This window comes from Bubalus bubalis, chromosome 2, assembly GCF_019923935.1.
Source record: "Bubalus bubalis isolate 160015118507 breed Murrah chromosome 2, NDDB_SH_1, whole genome shotgun sequence".
Classification (NCBI taxonomy): Eukaryota; Metazoa; Chordata; class Mammalia; order Artiodactyla; family Bovidae; genus Bubalus; species Bubalus bubalis.
The window spans coordinates 27,553,509-27,570,875 of record NC_059158.1 but is presented as its reverse complement, the minus strand read 5'-3'; the positions used below and the strand labels follow the sequence as shown (position 1 = coordinate 27,570,875).

At 45.5% G+C, this 17,367-nt stretch overlaps 1 long non-coding RNA gene across 1 annotated transcript; it reads left to right on the top strand.

The window, feature by feature from the left end:
* Window positions 1-253: 253 nt before the first annotated feature.
* Window positions 254-14,322, top strand: LOC112580224. Its single transcript, XR_003104512.3, has 2 exons — window positions 254-1,026; window positions 12,243-14,322. It is a non-coding gene; the product is annotated as an uncharacterized LOC112580224 (long non-coding RNA).
* Window positions 14,323-17,367: the final 3,045 nt, after the last annotated feature.

The following is a 17,367-nucleotide window of genomic DNA, read 5'->3' as shown; positions in this document are numbered from 1 at the left end:
GATTCATACACTTGAAATAAATTTCTGTTCTGTACTCTTGAAAATAATAGATGCATCATTTCAGGGTATTCCATAAACAGAAGCATGACTATAGACTGGTCTGTGTGAGAAAGGGTTTAGCAAAGGGCATTTCTCCTTGAGAGGGGACAGCTGAAGAGGTGTCATTTAACAGCTTTCAGAGGCCCGTCAGCGCAGTGATTGAGGTGGACAGAAGGCATGGACATGACCAAGGCCCTTAAAAGACACAAACAGGTGGGAGAGCATACTGGGGGTGGGCGGAGGGCTGGAGGGTACAAAAGGCAGAGGCTGGCCTTCTGAGGGCAGAGACGAAGAAGGCGGAGAGCAAGTCTGCCCGGGGAACAGGTGGAGAGGGGGCAGCAGAGCTAGGCAGGACACAATAAGAGGTAAAGCTAGGGAAAAAAAAAAAAAAAGAATGAAAGGGATAAAGAGCCAGTGAGCGGACCTGACACAAATAAGGAGAAATGATGGTTAAAAAGATGTGCGTGAAGAGAAAAGGAGGAAACAGGAAAAGGAAACAAGTAAGGAGATAAAATAAGGAGTAAGCGCACAAGCTAAATGCTTAGAAAATCACCAGGCAGTTTGGCTGACCGGGAGAAGCGCCATAGCCAGACTCCAAAGGGAACCATCAGAAAGACAGAGGCAGGCGATTTAAGTAGTCAGCTCCTGAGGTAAAAATGAAAAATAAATAAATAAATAAAATAGAAGATGGAAAAGGTGAGAAGCAGGAGAGGGAAAACCCAGAGGAGACACTGGCCCAGAAACCTTTTTAACTTTCTGCAAGAATCTTCAAGGCCCCAAACTAGGCCAAGATTCTGACTGACATTTCTGAGCTCACCAGCTGCTGTTTCCTTGAGAGAATTCTGACAGGAAGGCATAGAAATGCAAGCCAACACTGCTAGCTCTGGAAAATAAAAAAAAATCTACGCTCCAAACACCTCCACGGGGCTGGAGCCTGCCAGGGAAGAAGGCATACAGAGGAGGGACCCGGCGGCAACTTTTCCCCAGGTAGGTACAGAGAGGCTCCCGCGGGTGGCGGGGTAGGGGGAGGGCTTTCTCCTCCAACTGTCCTCTGGCCGTTCCTGCCTGGCCCATCTGTCTTTCTCTCTTTGTGCATTTTGGGGAAGCCCTGCGGGCAGCCTGCTTCTGTCATCTGAAGCCAGCTCCACGGTGTCTCCAGAAGCAGGTGAAGCTTCACATCTGCATCCCACAGGGGCGGGGGAGGACATTGCTGGAATCCAGCTCCATCAGGCAGAGCCAGGCCAGGGGAATTGGAGGAGAGAAATCGCCCCAGCCCGCATGATTGGTGTGTGGGAGTGACTTGTTGGCAGGGTCCTGACAGTGAACCCGATTCTGTGTGCTGGGGCTTGAAGCAAAAGCAGAGGGGAAGGAGGGTGAGTGGAACAGACAGTTGATGAAGAGGGTAGAGATTCCACAGTCGCCTAGTGGCTGCTCCATGGCCTAAAGAAGAGGTGGGCTTGGGGAAGGGATGAACAAGACTCGGACCTTGTGACCTTGAACTGGTCTCTTGCCCTTTCAGTGTCTTGGTTATTTTGAATGTATGTTGAAATGTTCTTCAAAGCAATGCAAAGGCAGTTCTAATCTGTCATGTATCTCAAATAATCACTGAATGGGAGCATTTTCTTCCGATGACCCCACAGATGTCCCCACTATAACAATATGAAGTGCTCCATCTTATTAAAAAACTGAGAAGTCCCTGAGCAATGTACTTCTTTGGAAAACTAGGACAAGAACCAGATTCTCTAATGTGTTCCCTGGATCTTAAGCAATTCTTGATCTTCACTCAATTTAACAGGTGCACTTTTAAAAAAAAAAAAAAAAAAGAGAGATTTTGGAGCTACAGAGTTTTATCAATATTCTGTATTATTGTGCTGTGTTATCATTATGATCCCTCTGCAAGTACAATGTGAGGTCATATGTCAGGGGACCCTCTGCTGAGATGGCTTCCCAAGAAAAATGTCCACCTCATTTTATATCCATTCTTCAGGAAATCCCATTTGAAGTTTATTCGTAAGAACTGGGAGCCAAAGAAATGGCCCCCAGTTGTGTACAACCCCTCAAACTAAAAAATCTTTTAGTCAGTAACTTCATAGACTGGGCTTCTGTCTTTGGAGTGTTGCATGTCTCTCTGCACCCTCCTTGGTGAAAGCTCCTACAACCTCACCCCTGAATGGAGCTCACGCCTTTCTGGCTTCTGTATGGCTTTACTCCTCTTCCTCACTTCCTCATTTTTAGGAAGTTCAGAATGTAAGGGCTGATTCTTTGCCCCTGAATTATTCAGATACTATTAAACTAGAGCAGTGGCTCCCCCAAGTGTGATTCCCAGACCAGCAGCATCAGAATCACCCAGGAGCCTGTTAGAGATGCCAAGTCTTGGATCCCACTCCAGACTGACTGCTTCCCAGGCATAGCTCAGCTGGTAAAGAGTCTGCCTGTAATGTGGGAGACCTGGGTTCTATCCTTGGGTCGGGAAGATCCCATGGAGAAGGGAAAGGCTACCCACTCCTGTATTCTGGCCTGGAGAATTCCATGGACTGTATAGTCCATGGGGTCACAAAGAGTCAGACAAGAGTGAGCAACTTTCACTTTCTTTCACTTCCAGACCTACTGAGTCAGGCACTCCTGGGGTGGGGCCGGCATTCTGTGCCTTAGCCAGCCCTCCAGGGGACTTTGTTATACCAAATTCGAAGCTTAAGGTTTTTTAAAGTGCTCTTTCCTTAACACAGAGCTCAGATCTCCCTACAGGCGGGACTCTGGTCACCTACAGCGCTATCACTTCTAAAAGAGACCCCTCCACAAACAACAATCTCTCAATCAGTGCCTTGTGTCCATCAGCAAAATAGGAATATTTAATAAAAGTTGCCTGTTACAGTGCTGAGAAACTTACATAGTAAGAGTAACGGTGGTGATGGCTTTATCTCCTCCACCCTTATTGAGCAAAATGCCTTCACCTAGCAGCAGTGTGGGGAATCAGAAACAAAGCTGTCAGGTCCTAGCCCTTTTTGTGAGGAAACGTGTGCATTACAGGTACCCAGGGAATCCAACAGCAGGGTGAGATGTGATGCATGCCCAATGACAGGTGCAAACAATAGAAACAAAGAAGAAGAAGAGGGGAAACTGGGAGAAAACTTTGTGGAGCAGGTATCTTTTGAACTGAGATTTGAGAGAAACTTTAGTGAAGATAAGCAAAGGGAAAAGAACATTCCAGGTAGAAGCTGAGATTCGGGAACATGGAAGAGATAAGATGTCAGTGGCCAGGTGTGGACCACAGTGCCTGCTCCCCTTTCTGCTACTAATATGCTCACTGTTCACATAGTAGAAAGAGGTCACCCATTTGTCGTCATGTCTGCAAGAAATTCTTCCTTAAATCCAAACTAAATAATTTTCCTTGGACTGCTGTCAAATGAGTCCTTTCCAGTATTAAATGATTTCATTACTTTAGTATCTACTTCTCTCTTTCTTATTTATTATTAGGTCCCTGTTTTTCAAAGTCTTCTGCCCACTTTCAGCAGAATCAATTAAGAATGGTTGCAAAAATGCAGATTCCTGAGCCCAGGTTCCCTGGCTTCTCTCAGGAGCTTTGGCGGGCAAGACAGAAGAATCTGCATTTTTAACAAGCTCCCATATGATTCTAATGTTCTCTCTAAGTTTGAAAGCAGCTCTCCCAGGGCTGTTCTTTCCCAAATTTGCAGAGCCTAGAAATCCCCTAGAAGAATCTTGTTTAAAATGTGAATGCCGGGCCAGTCCCTCGGAGATTCTGATTCTGTGGCTCTGGGTTGTTGGGAACAGGGGTTTTAATAGGTGCCTCTATGGCTCTAGGCTCAGATGAGGTTGGAATATACAGCACATGAAATGGATGTGTGCTTTGGATCAAAGAGGTCCTTCAAGTCCTAGGTTAGTTATTTATCAGCTGTGTGATGTGGGTGTTTCCTAACCACTCCTTGCCTCCAGGTTATTTAACCTGCTGGAGTGAGTTTCATCCTGTGTAATGAAAGGTACTTCACAGAATGGCTGGAAGCATAAAGAAGTAAGTGACTTAGTATCATGCTGGCTCTCTCTCCTCATCCCCTTGCCCCAGCCTCCTCCAAAGTACCAGTTCAGCCCTCCAGCTCTAATGAGAAACAGGGTAAGCATGGCAGTGATGGTGAAATACCCCCGAGAGAAGTGGCAGGGTGCCTGCAGGGACAGAAGATGGGTTTGGGAGCTGCCTTTGCTCGTGGCTGGCCCTGGGAAGTTAAAATCAGGCTCCTGCCCATGATGGAATCAACATTCAGGACTGGCCAGTCCTCTAAAAATAGCAAAATGTCTGGCTGAGCCTTTGGAAAAATAAGGTTCTGTCTCCACACATTAACCTAGGCTTGCCTTAAAAGGAGGGGCCACTGCTTTATTTCCTACCCCCTCAGCCAGATGATGGTAAGCCCCAAATAATTTGGCCTGAGCCTCGGTGAACTCCAGAATAGCTTCTGTTTCATGGCAGCCACCGAGCACACAGGCAGCGACTCCGGTACAGGTCACAAGAGCTCAGACTCCCAGGGTAGATGCGTCTGTGTGGACTGCTCCTCCTGCAGACACCAGAAGGATCCTAATCCTCATAAAAGCATCAGCTTTTGGCTTGTATTGTAAGAGACTTTTAACAGGCCTTTCTATGGGGCAGAGAAGGGAGAGAGAAAACTAAGATGCTTCTACTCAAAATTCAGAGAGTGAAATGGGGGCGATTTTCCCGCAGTCTTGCTTTCTCTTCATCCAGCACAGGGCTGACTAGGTAGGGTCAGCTCTGTCGTCAGAGGGCAAGGCCTTAAGATGGATAAGGGGACAGTCTGAGTGTCTCACCATTTATGTCTTTTCCTAAAAGTCCTGGAAATGAGACTGGAGCTCTGGATATTCAGAACCTCTATTGATCCTTGTCAGATATGATACTGATGAATTCCCTTCCTTAACAAATCTTTTTCAGACATACAAAATGATTACAAATGGGATTTTTTTAAATAAGGGAAACCAAAATTGTGAAAGATATATTTTTTAAAAATATTTAAGCTTTCCCAAATATCTTAGAACCACCCCTTGTACAACTGTCACGTGAATGAAACTCTTTAAAATGAGTCAGACATAAGGACTTCCATGGAGTGGGTAGTCTCTGCTGCCATATTAATATTAATTAATAAAGAATATATTGAATAGTAGTAACAAGAGTGATAGAGACCATTTAGTAGACTTCTAATACTGGGTTCATGGCACTGTACATCCATCTATTTCACTGAAGCCTCCTGTTGAATCAGTAGCATTACAAATCACTTTGCAGATGAGGAAACAGGTTCAGAGAGGTTAAGTAGCTTGCTCAGAGTCACAGAGCCAGAATTCACAGATGCCCAAGCCAGGTTCTTCCTGCCTACACCCCTCTGCCAGCAGTAGTCTTGAAGATTCCACTGTCTATCATTCAGACCTCTCCTTGTTTTAGCTCATCCTTGATTTTGCCCAAATGCAAGAGTCTTTCTGAGGCCATTCATGGGAAACCACCATCTTTCCTTCTCATGTTGCTTCTGAGACACTTATATTCAAATACTGCCCTGATTGGTGAAAGAAATAGGAAAGAACTGTAATTTCTGCTTATGCTTTTCATGCTACCTTGACTGTTACTTAAGTTCTGAATGCTTTTAAATGGAGTTTCTCAAGAACAAGGGAAATTTAAGTCTTGTGATCAACTGACTACAGGGCAGAAGGAGGGGAAAATAAATCTTGTTTTCAATACCATGTTGAGTGACATTTTATATGGCCATCAGCCCGTTCTATGAAACTCAAGACCCTCCACATGTGTTATCTCATTAATCTTTAACCCACACTGTGGTGGGCAGATGGAGTTATACAACTATTACAGGAATGAAAGAGAAAGGGTAGTGATTTCACCAACATCATAGAGCACACTTGTGGCCATGTGACACAACATCCCTCCCCATCCTTCCTACTAACACCACCAGTCAAAATCGGAAGATTTGGGCAGGTAAGAAGCTAAAAAAATAATCTGGGAAAAAGACCTAAAGCCAATTGCTGTATCAATGTCCCTTGCCCTGTGCAAAGCTCAGAAACATGTTTTTATAGTCCTATCCTAGAATTTTTCCTCCCATTTATGCTGGTCTGAAAGATTCTGATTTTATTGTAGTTGTTTGCTTTGTTTTTCCAGCCTACCTTTCCCTTCATTTCCACATCTGTTCCATGAATTTCCTTCCTGATATTTTAAGTTAGATGATGTGGAAAAGTAAGATGAGACTCAAAACAATCAAGTATTTGGTTCTTCAAAGTTTATTGTTGGTTTTTTCTGAAATTTTAAAAGGAACTTTTAAATAATCTTTTGACCATATGAGGTTGGGCTTGACCAAAAGACAAAATAATTCACATCCAAATGCTAGAGACAGTCTCACCCCAGGGATGGTTAGCATGGTCTTGGTTTTCTGGCATCATTTCTTCGGAAATTGATTTTTTTTTTTTTTTAATCCTTACATGAATTAATCACCTTCTGGCCCTCAGCTGGTTTATGAAGGACAGGTCCCTTAAAACTGGCTCTTTCTAGTTCTCAGGACCAAAAACCTCAGTCTCTCTCACTTATGCAAATTCTCATTCCTGAAAAGCACGTGCCATGCATGGGCATTTCAGATCTAGATGTGAAGGATTTAACCAGTTAAAATGAACCTGTACTCAACTCTGAGTTCTCTGGTTCAGTGGAAGAGATGAGACATTTTGATCTCAAAGGCACAGCTACAACTTCTCATTGGTCCCTCTGTCTCTCCCCCCCACCAGCCCTTGTTTTAATTGACCACAGCCCCCAAACCTGGAGGAGAAAGAACAGTCCCACATTCTGACTCACACTGTTTGTACTTGACTATGGGGGACAACTTTGTTTTCACAGCAGAAGCTGATTCTTAAGCCCTTGGATTGGATTAAATGAGTTATTGGATAATTCCTGAGATCAGCCATAAAGATTTTGACTGGGGTGTCATTTTCCTGAGAAAAAGTATGGTAGATAAGCCACCGCCTCAAGGATACAGCTGCAGAGGAATCAATGTTCACAGAGTATAAAACCTATAGACATTTTCTTCCCTTGCTTCCCGTTGAATTCCCAACTTCCAAGCCTATCTCCATGGGTGGATCCAAGACTGTCCTTCCAACCTGATTCACTTTTTTAAGGGCTTACCATTTACATATGTGTGAACAGATTCATTTCTACAACCCCGATCTGTAAAACCAGATGAAGGTAACAGCTATTTCATAGAGTAGGGAGGATTCAAGGAACTTGTCAGAGCACCAAAAATCATCTCTGTCACAGAGAACATGCTTGAAAACATTTTTGTTCTTATTTGTGTTACTTTTACTAGATTTCATTGATTGCCCTTGTCAACGCTGTGAGGCCCAAACCTTCTTTGGGGCACAATTCTTCCCTCCGCATCCTCTGTTTCCTGGCAGAGTATTAGATCCTCTGAAGCTGAAAAACCCCATCACCCTTCAGCCGGGATGGCCTGTCCAGACTGTGGGTGACTCCCCAGCTGCCAGCGTTCCTCACTTTTCTGCAGCTTGGGCCTCACAGATAGTAGGGCAGGTGATGAGCGAGGGGCAGCAGAATCTGCTCCGCAATGGCGCTCGGAATGCTACGTGGCAGCTGCAGCCCATCAACTGTACCCACGACAGACACAGTAGGAAGCGCAGGAAGGCCTGGTACGGTCCAAGCAGGGGTCCTTCACTGCGCATGTGCAAAATAGCATCTCTGTAGGATGCTCTCTGTCGTCCGCTTTTTCTCTCTCCCTCTCTTTCTCTTTCTCTCTAATTTTCCTTCATGGGATTCCAAACGTTAAAACAGAATCATATTGACCTGTATAAAACCAAGGCAAATTAGTGAATAGTAATAATAAAAGTTTTGATACGTTATAACTGAATGAAAATAAGCTAGAGAAACTTGGGTGCCATTTTTTCCTGAGCAAACAGTAGAGCAAGGGCTGGACCCCCACCCCACCCCAAAGCACTCTTATGCCTCACAACTGATGTGTTGCAGGACGGTTTGAGGGGAATGCTGGGGTGATGGCGTGAGGTCCCGGGAGCCCTGCCCTCCAAGCTTCCCCACCTAGAGAAGGAAAGTGGGAGGGGCCCCCATCTGAGATGTGGGGTTGCATCCGGACGATAGAGGAAGCAGGCAGGGGCCAAGACTGCTTCCCAAGGCCACATGCTTCTTTATATCCCCATACGGATTACTTTGCTATGGAATGTAAGGAAGTGTGTGGTTTCGGCGAGCGCCTCTCCTCGGCCCCACGGTCCCACCTAGAGCACCTGGTCCCCTCTTCCCCATCCCGGCCTTGTGCCCACGGGCATCCTCATTGAGAAAGAGAGAGCCTCCGAATCTTGCCTGGAGTCCTCCCCACATCCTTTCTCTCCCTCCTGAGGTTTCATCCTCCACCCAAGGATCAGGCACACTGATTGTGGTCCCCGAGTGCCCTCCGTGGCCGTCTCCCCACACTTAGCTCCTCATTCGAGGAGAGCACACATCACCTGAAGATTTGTCACAAGGTCAGCCCTCACCATCCAAGCTCCTTCCTCCTGTCCTTTTGCTCCTGAAAGATGTTTCTACCAACCAAACTGAACCATAAAGCCTTCATACCTGGCTGTATCACTTTCCTTCATCATTACTGGTGTCTAGGGCAGTTCTTTGCATCTGCAAGGGTTCTCACTGCAGATGGGTAGGAGCTGGGAGGCTCAGGGGATCCAGCCTTATCACACAGCCAGTCCCCTGACCCTGCTCTGCTGTCTTTTCCTCTTTGTATCACAACCCGTCACCAAGCAGTACTGACAGAGGCTGTCTGTGGAAAAGGTTTGAGGTGTTAGAGTAGAGATTCACTCATCCAGTTGGCTTAGTTCCTTTCTCTCCTCTTCTCTGAACCCCTTTCTTCCCAGCCTTGAGCCTAAAGGGACTGAACCCACACCAGGAAGGAGGTGGACATAGAGAGGAAAGCCTCAGTTATGAGGAGAAATTGTGGTCCCCCAAGGCTTAGCCATCAGCTAATCCCAGCTCTAAGAAGGATCTCCCTCCCTCACTGATGCCCAGCCCCAGGGGGGGGCTTCCTGCGTCCCACGGCTCTGCTTCTTTCTTGTTAGTTGAGTGTGTGACATGAGGTCTGGGACCACACTAAACTTCTACTACAAGTTCTCAAGCCAAACAACAAAAGGAGACACCGCAAGATTGGATGGATGTGTGCTGAGATACACAGGAAGGGGCTGTTAACTGGAACTGAGAAGCCCCAGAATGAGAGCTTGGGATAAGGAGGGACGAAGGGAGGGGCCACCATGTTTACAAAGCCGATGGCAGGTGAAGGCTGAGCGGTCAGCACTGAAGGCTGCCATCCCCATTGGGTGACAGCACCCAGAGCACAAGGGGCTGGACCCCTCCCCAGACTGCAGCAACACAGGTGACATCACCTGCCTGCCTCTTCCAGACACCAGATGTCCTTCAAGGGCAGCCAAACTGGACTCCTTGAAAATTGGAGGAAACTTAGAAGAATGTGGGAGAATTACTAACGATGGGGCAGCTACAGGATGGAACAGAGAAACTTACAGTTTTAGATCAGCAATTCTCAACTGGAGGTGATTTAGCCCCCTGCCCGGGGCACATTTGGCAATGTCTGGGGACATTCCTGGTTGTCACAAGCAGTTCTACTGGTATCAAGTGGGCAAAGATCAGAGAAACTGCCAAACACCCTACAATGCACAGAACAGCCCCCACAACAGAGACTTATCTAAATGTCAATATGCCGAGGTCGAGAAACCCTTCCTTTAGATCATGTTACTTTGAAATCGCTGACATGGGTATATGATAGTACATTATCTCCCAAAGAAAATTATTGCCCTTCTTTTACAAGCATTGCTTTGTCTTCAAACCTGTAAAATGGGCAGAAACCTCCAAGTTGTGCTTCTTTTCAGTGCCAGCCCTTCCCTTTTCTAAATCATAACTGCTCCAAAGATAGTTTTCCTTTTCCTACCCTAAGATTTATTTCATGTCATCTGCTCAGAAATTGGGGGTGTGATGTGTGAGTGAGGCAGGATGTGAATGGAGAATAGGGGAGAGGTGATGAAGACCAGTGTCCTGAGCTGAGGAAATTGCAGTGCCAGGGGCTTGACGGATGAGATGGACAATGCACTTTTTCCACCTGGCTGACCTCCACCTGCATGGCTGCCTGTCTAAACCTTGCTCCTTAGAAGGAACCAGAGGATTGTTGGGCTAGGATAACAGTAGCCAGGGGAAGAGCTAGTGAACCATAAGCTGTGGCTGCAAGACACCTGTGTCACAGGTAGGAGCAGAGGGTAAAGATGAGGTGCTTAACTGCAGAGTTGCGGGATGCCAGCCAAGGAGGTGGGGATTCAGAACAAGAAAGGCTGTACCAGCATCACTCTGGACCAGTCACAGTTGGCGGGACCCCTGGTCCTCCACCACAACCGTCACACCTGGACTTCTCTGGTGCCTCGTTGAGCACTTTGGTTTCTGGGGTGTCTTATTGACCCCAGGCAGTGCTCTCAAGCTGGGACGCCCCTGGCAGAGGTCTGCTTGGCTAGGCAAACCAGCTCGGCTTTTTCCCGTCAGTGGTTTCCACAACTTCAGAGACAAAAATGAAAATACTTGCAGTCAAAGCAAGGGAAACATTTAAAGGACAAACTGGCATTGAGAGTGAAACTCTTGACCTCAAAAGCAGTGGGGATTGTCCCTAGGACTTTCCCATGACCCCTGAAAGGGTCCCCTGGACCTCTTTCCTTTGTTTCCACTAAGACTTACAACAAGTCGGTGTGGTAGGTATGCTCCCCTAACTGCACAGAGGCATAAATTGAGGTTTAACTTCTGAAAAGCAAGAGAGCCAGGAGGCATCCATGGGATCTGATCCCAGGTAAGTATGACTCCAAGGCCACAGGCTTTCTGCTTCATTTCACTCCCTTCATCAGGGAGGGGATATAAAAGGGCTGGCAAGCCCACCCCCAAGAGCAATTTCCCAGCACCGTTCAAAATATCCTTTCTTCTTATCTCTTCCCTCACCTGCTCAAATGCATGATGAAGATAGCCAGGCCACCTTCCTGGGGAAGATATCATCCTTGATCAGCTCCTTGACCCCTTGGCCCCACTTTCCCAGAAACACAGAGAAACCAGTGGGTACCTCTGCTCACACAGTGGTTCTGACTTTAGCTTCATCAGAATCACCTGAAGAGCAATTTTTACCAGGTCTCTGGGCCCACCGTCAGATGTTTGGGACTGGTCAACGTTGCTTGTCCTTTGCAAGGTCAGCCTACAGGTTCCTACACACTGGATCCCAGACTTCTCCTTCAAAAAATATAAGAATCAAAGATTTTCCAACCTCTGTGGGACAACCATTTAGTCAATTCTGGTCATTTGTCAAAACCAAACAGCCTCACTGTCTATCACCTGGAGAATGACTAATGAAACTGATGTATACTCTCACAGTAGAAAGCTATAAAAATAATGAAAATTAATAAATGACTGCTGCCACAAAATATGGATAAATCTTACAAATATCATTTTAGGTGAAAATACCATTATAGCAGAATACCTCCTGTATGATACTATTATGTTAAAAAAAAAAACAAGCAATAAATTATTTAGGAAATAATATATTATTCTGGTAAAAACTGTAAAGAAGAACATTTAAATTGTTTGAAAAACAGAGCTCAGAATAATAATTACCTATGAGGGGAAACTAAAGAGATAAACTGGGAAAAGCATTCAGAAAGCTTCAATAGTATTGATTTCACCAGTTCTTTTTCTAAGGTAAACAGTTGTTTGTTGTTGGTATTAATTTCATCACTATGTGTCATAATTTACACACATGTTACATTTATTCTTTCATAAATATACTGCATTTGAATTAAAATTATAAACTATTTTAAAAATTATGATATAAGATATTCAAAAGCTTACTTCAGAATGTTGTTTTGGAAAATCAGAGGAGCGAAAAATGTGGGAGATTTTTATTTTCCAAATTCTACAATTCTATATCATGTTAGTTCTTCACAATTTCATATTTGAAAAAAGAATAAGGATAAAAGACATAAAGTTGTGCAATGCAAAATACAAATTATTTATGGTTTTCACAAACCCAAAGAGAGCGTTCTGGACAAGGCAAGCCCCCGGGATCTGATTCATGCTAATGCCAGCTCCTTCTGTGTTGCAGGCTTGAACCAGGGATGCTCGGGACACACCAAGAATCCTCGCCCTAGAGGCTGCAGTCACCTCCCCCAGGAGCTGCCCCCTGCTCTGGCTGGTCAAACGGAACCAAGTCCGTCTTCCTGAGAGGTTTGGTCCCCTTCAACCAGCTACAGCAGGGCTGGCAAAGCCCAGTCCTTGGAGAAACAGAAGAGATTCGCCTTCTGTGGCTGAAAGTACCTACTACCGTTTCTCTTAAGAAAATGACTGATTTTGTTATCACACTCTCATGCTCTCAGGAAGGGAGAAAAAGGGAGCCCTGGCTTCAAAAGTGAGCCAGAGTTCTACTTTCCACACTCAGAGCTCTGTGCCTGCACCCAAAACTAGACCCACTCATGTGCTCTTGACACACAGTAAGGATTTTAGGATGGGCTGTGCTTCAGCCCTGGACCACCCAGGGGAGAGCATGACCTTTAGGAGATGGGGCTCCAGCTCAAAGGGGCTAAGAGTCTAAGTAAAGAAATTGGATCTACGAATATAGCACAATGCAAAGGAATTGCAAGTCACAGCATGACTGGTTCCAAAACATAATTCTTTTTTTTTAATTTATTTATTTTTTATTGAAGGATAATTGCTTTACAGAATTTTGGTTTTTTCTGTCAAACCAAAACATAATTCTTTTACACAGCCCATTATATAAGCCTGGCACACTGTCTACTAACAAGTCCACCCAAAGAGAGCTACTCACTAAGAAATATATGTGTGATTCAGTTTCCCATCTATAAAATGGGAATAATAACAGCCATTGTACCTACCACATATGGTTTTATGAGGAATGAGAATACATGTAAGGGAGTTGGAAAGCCCACAATCATTTTTACCTGCTACTAAAGAAGGGATCCTGACCTGCCTTCCAATTTCTCTTTCAAAATTTCTATCTTTAGGACTTTCTTGGCAGTCCAGTGGTTACAACTTCATACTTCCAATGCAAGGATGCAGGTTTGATCCCAGCTTGGGGAACTACGATCCCACATGCTGCATGGCGTGGCCAAAATAACATCTATCTTTAACAATGTTCCTCGGGATATGCTCAGTACTTTAGCTAGGCTTATGTTTGCTGATGGAATTACAGAAGCCTGCGTTCACATTCTGTCCTCTGACACCAGTGTGGTCTCACGATGCCCAGGAGCCACCAAGTCTCCACACAGGGAAGCTTATTTGGTGATTATATGTATGTGCCTGGGGGTTCAGGAGAACCAGGTTTGAATCCTGCCCCTCTTGTTTACTAGTCCTGGTGTAGCCTCCCTGAGCCTCAGTTAACCTTATATAAATCTTAGCTTCCTCTTCTGTAAAATGGGGACAATAATACTTAAAGTCGATTTGAGAATTTTAAAAGGGAATGCTCAGCAAGAGCTACATACAAGCTCCCAACCAATGGCAGCTGGTGTATGGCCGTTGTACATACAACAGCTCAAAGACAATGTTGTGTTCACAGGCACTCATAACTGGAAGGGAAAGACCATATTTAAAAAAAAAAAAACAGAAAGAAAAACTAAAAAAAAAAAATCAGTGAAACCTCATTACAGTAATTTTATATTCTAACTATTCTACTATCATGTAGCATGCCTTCACTCTGGTATGTGTTACTAGTATGTGATAAGTTTTACTAAAAAAAAATCAATGGTTCATACAAGAGATTGACCATCTTACCTTAAAGAAATATCCTGCCTGGAAAACTCATTTGAGAGCACTGCCAAGATGCCAGTCTGCAAGCACATCTGTAACCAATGTGTCCTTCTGAGTATAGGAAAGCCATAGTGTATGGAGTTTAGACACAGGCACCAGAATGAGACTGGCGGATCCTTGCACCTCACCAGCTGTGCTGCTTTGGGCAAATTGTTTGACCTCTCTAGGCCCAGATTCCGTCATATGTAGAATGGAGATATTAATGATGTGTCTACCTCACGAGGTGTTCATGAAAACGAAATGAAAATGTAAAGGTATAAAACTAGTGTTGGGTGCAGAACAAACTTCTAAGTCTTTGACAATGTATCTGAAATGTTCCTGAAACTAAGCTGATGTTCAATAAAAATTTATTTAATAAGTGATCACCCTGATTTTTCATTCTAAACACAAAGTATGAGATCCTGTGATCTCTGGTTTGACTATTTCTGCGCATCTCTTTAAATGCAGCGTGCTGGTACAATCCCAGAATAGGGGTAGGATGCTGGCCAGCTGGCTCTGCCTCCAGGTTCCTGCCTTCCCCAGGAGCTAGATGTCCATCTCCCACAGGAGAGACAGCGGGATCCCGAAGCACAGTGACAGAGCACTCAGACTCACAGAAGATTAAGCGATTTGAGAACAAACATGATCGGTTCACCTTACAAGGAGGGGATTTTCCACTCAGATGAGCAGAGATCATTTGGGTAAAAGTTAGATGGGCAATGTCAGGTACAGACAGGAACACTTGCAGATTTGGGATTTCATGGCTAAAATACCTGATGAAACAGGGGGGTATGTATCTAAGACTAAAGAATATCTTGGTCTTTGTTAGGAAGAAGGCAACCCACACATGGATTGGCTTGAAGAACACTTACCTCCCCCCACCTACTGGGTGGTTATAAAAGCATCTCCTTGCCCTTGGCAGGTCATAGGGCTTCCAACACTACTCAGAGAACAGGAGGCAAACATTACCTCTAAATCCACTCACCCTTGCCTTTGGTGAAGCTGTATCTGGCTTCTGTACCCCAATACCAAATTAAATCTCAGAGTTTTGCATAAAGTAGAAAAGAATGGGAGAAGGCAATGGCACCCCACTCCAGTACTCTTGCCTGGAAAATCCCATGGATGGAGGAGCCTGGTAGGCTGCAGTCCATGGGGTCGCTAAGCGTCGGACACGACTGAGCGACTTCACTTTCACTTTTCACTTTCCTGCATTGGAGAAGGAAATGGCAACCCACTCCAGCGTTCTTGCCTGGAGAATCCCAGGGGCGGGGGATCCTGGTGGGCTGCCGTCTAAGGGGTCGCACAGAGTCAGACACGACTGAAGTGACTTAGCAGCAGCAGCAGCAGCAGAAAAGAATAGCTCTATTGCTTTGCCGGGTAAAGGGGGCCGCAGCAGCCTAATGTCCTCAGAGCTGTGTATCCCCACCTGGAGTGGATAGTGAGGAGTTCTATAGAAAGGTTTCAAAAAGGGCTTGATCAGCTCATGGACATTTTTCTGATTGGTTGGTGGTGAGGTGAATGGGGATCAGCATCATCAACCTTCCGGTTTCAACAGGTCTGGGGTCTCTGTGCCTATAGGAGCATGCTTTTAACTTCCCCCACCTAGTACGGTTTCAGTATCTGCAAAACAGCTCAAAGATACTGTTATGTATATCCCTCGAGAGCTAGGGCTATACATAACAACGTATACAGAGGTGCCGCCAGGAAAAAAAAGGCCTGCAGATGCAGGAGCCACAGGAAACATGTGTTCGATCTCTGGGTCAGGAAGATCCCCTGGAGGAGGAAATGGTAATCCATTCCAGTATTCTTGCCTGGAAAATCCCATGGACGTAGGGGCCTGTTGGGCTACAGTCCCTGGGGTCACAAAGAGTCAGACACAGCTGAGCACTCACACACACACACACACACACACACACACATGTCCCTTGAGGGGGAACCAGAGCTTTACTCCAAGGCTGCACTGCTGTTTCTTGACTGTTCCTCCTCTGTATCCCCTCCCTTCCCTACCTGGCAACTGTTTGAACCTGTTCTGCTGGAACTCAGGGAAGGTCATGCAGACAGACTGAAGGCTATTACCCATAATCAGGAAATGGTCGAGGGGAAGGACACAGAAAGGCTTTTGTGCCCTGGAGCTCTACAGGGTCCTGCTCCATTTCACTGGCCACTGCATCTTTCTGGAAACGGCTCTAGCCTCAGGCTAGAGCATCCAAACTCAGCATACCACCCTGGCTCAGCCCCTGAGAATATAACTGTACTCAACCCCTGACAATATGAGTGAAATTTACATTTCTGTCTGATTTTCATAAAACCAGAAAAGGAATAAAAGTATCCTTGCTTCCACCAGCCACCAAAAAAAAAAAAAAAAAAAGCAGAACACTTCAGAAAGCATTTTTTCTGGTAACTATGAATGATCTTGACATCTTTGTCCAAAAGTCCCCCAGGACCAGACTGTGCGTTAGTCAGGATTCAAGCTCAGTCAGAGCCAGGCATCGTGCCTGAGGGCTGGGCTTGCTCATCCTGCCATGGCTGCTTTTCAGGGCAAAATCTAGGTTAAGCCACCCACCGGGGCATGTGGTTTTGCTTTGGCTGCTGTGTCCTTTGGTGTGTGTTTCTGTATAGTCATCATACCTGTGCCAGGAAGAGACAGCATACGATAGCATCACAGTTGGCAAAATTGACAGCTCTGGGTCACCTTCAAACTGGCCCCCACCCCCACATCCGGCAAGCAGTGTCTCTAAGAGGGAGACAACAAGCAGAAAGTGCTGAAGTGTCCTTCCCCGGGAGGAGATGATGGGAAGTAGTGCCAGGGCCATCTATCGCACGGGAATTCAGAACATAAAAATCACGTAAGATGAAGCTCTTGTTGACGATAGTCCCAGTAACATTAAGACTTTGGCCAACGGGCAGCTACTACATTGCTGCGTAGAGTGAATATTGGTGTGTACTCACTGAAACTGAAAGTCACTCAGTCATGTCTGACTCTTTGTGACCCCATGGGCTGGGGCCTGCCAGGCTCCTCTGTCCATGGAATTCTCCAGGCAAGAATACTGGAATCAATAGCTGTTCCCTTCTCCAGGGCATCCTTCCAACCCAGGCATTGAACCCAGGTCTCCTGCATTGCAGGCAAACTGTTTACCGTCTCGAGGTAAAGAGGCCAGCCTCCAGCCTCCAGGAAATCCCAAAACTCACTAGAGTATAGTTTATCCTCACAAATCTATGGAAGATGCTATTACTTTCTCTGCTCTGAATCCTCCCTTTCTGTTAATAGCGGTCTCTCTTCCTTGTCCATTCTTCTTAAAATTCCTCCTCCACTTCACTCACCAGGTTTCTATGAGAACCTTTCCTGACCACACAGTGACCTAGTGTGCCCTTTTGTGGGACTTTGGATTTGAGGTCCATAAAAATCAGGGATAAACTTCTTTGGAGAG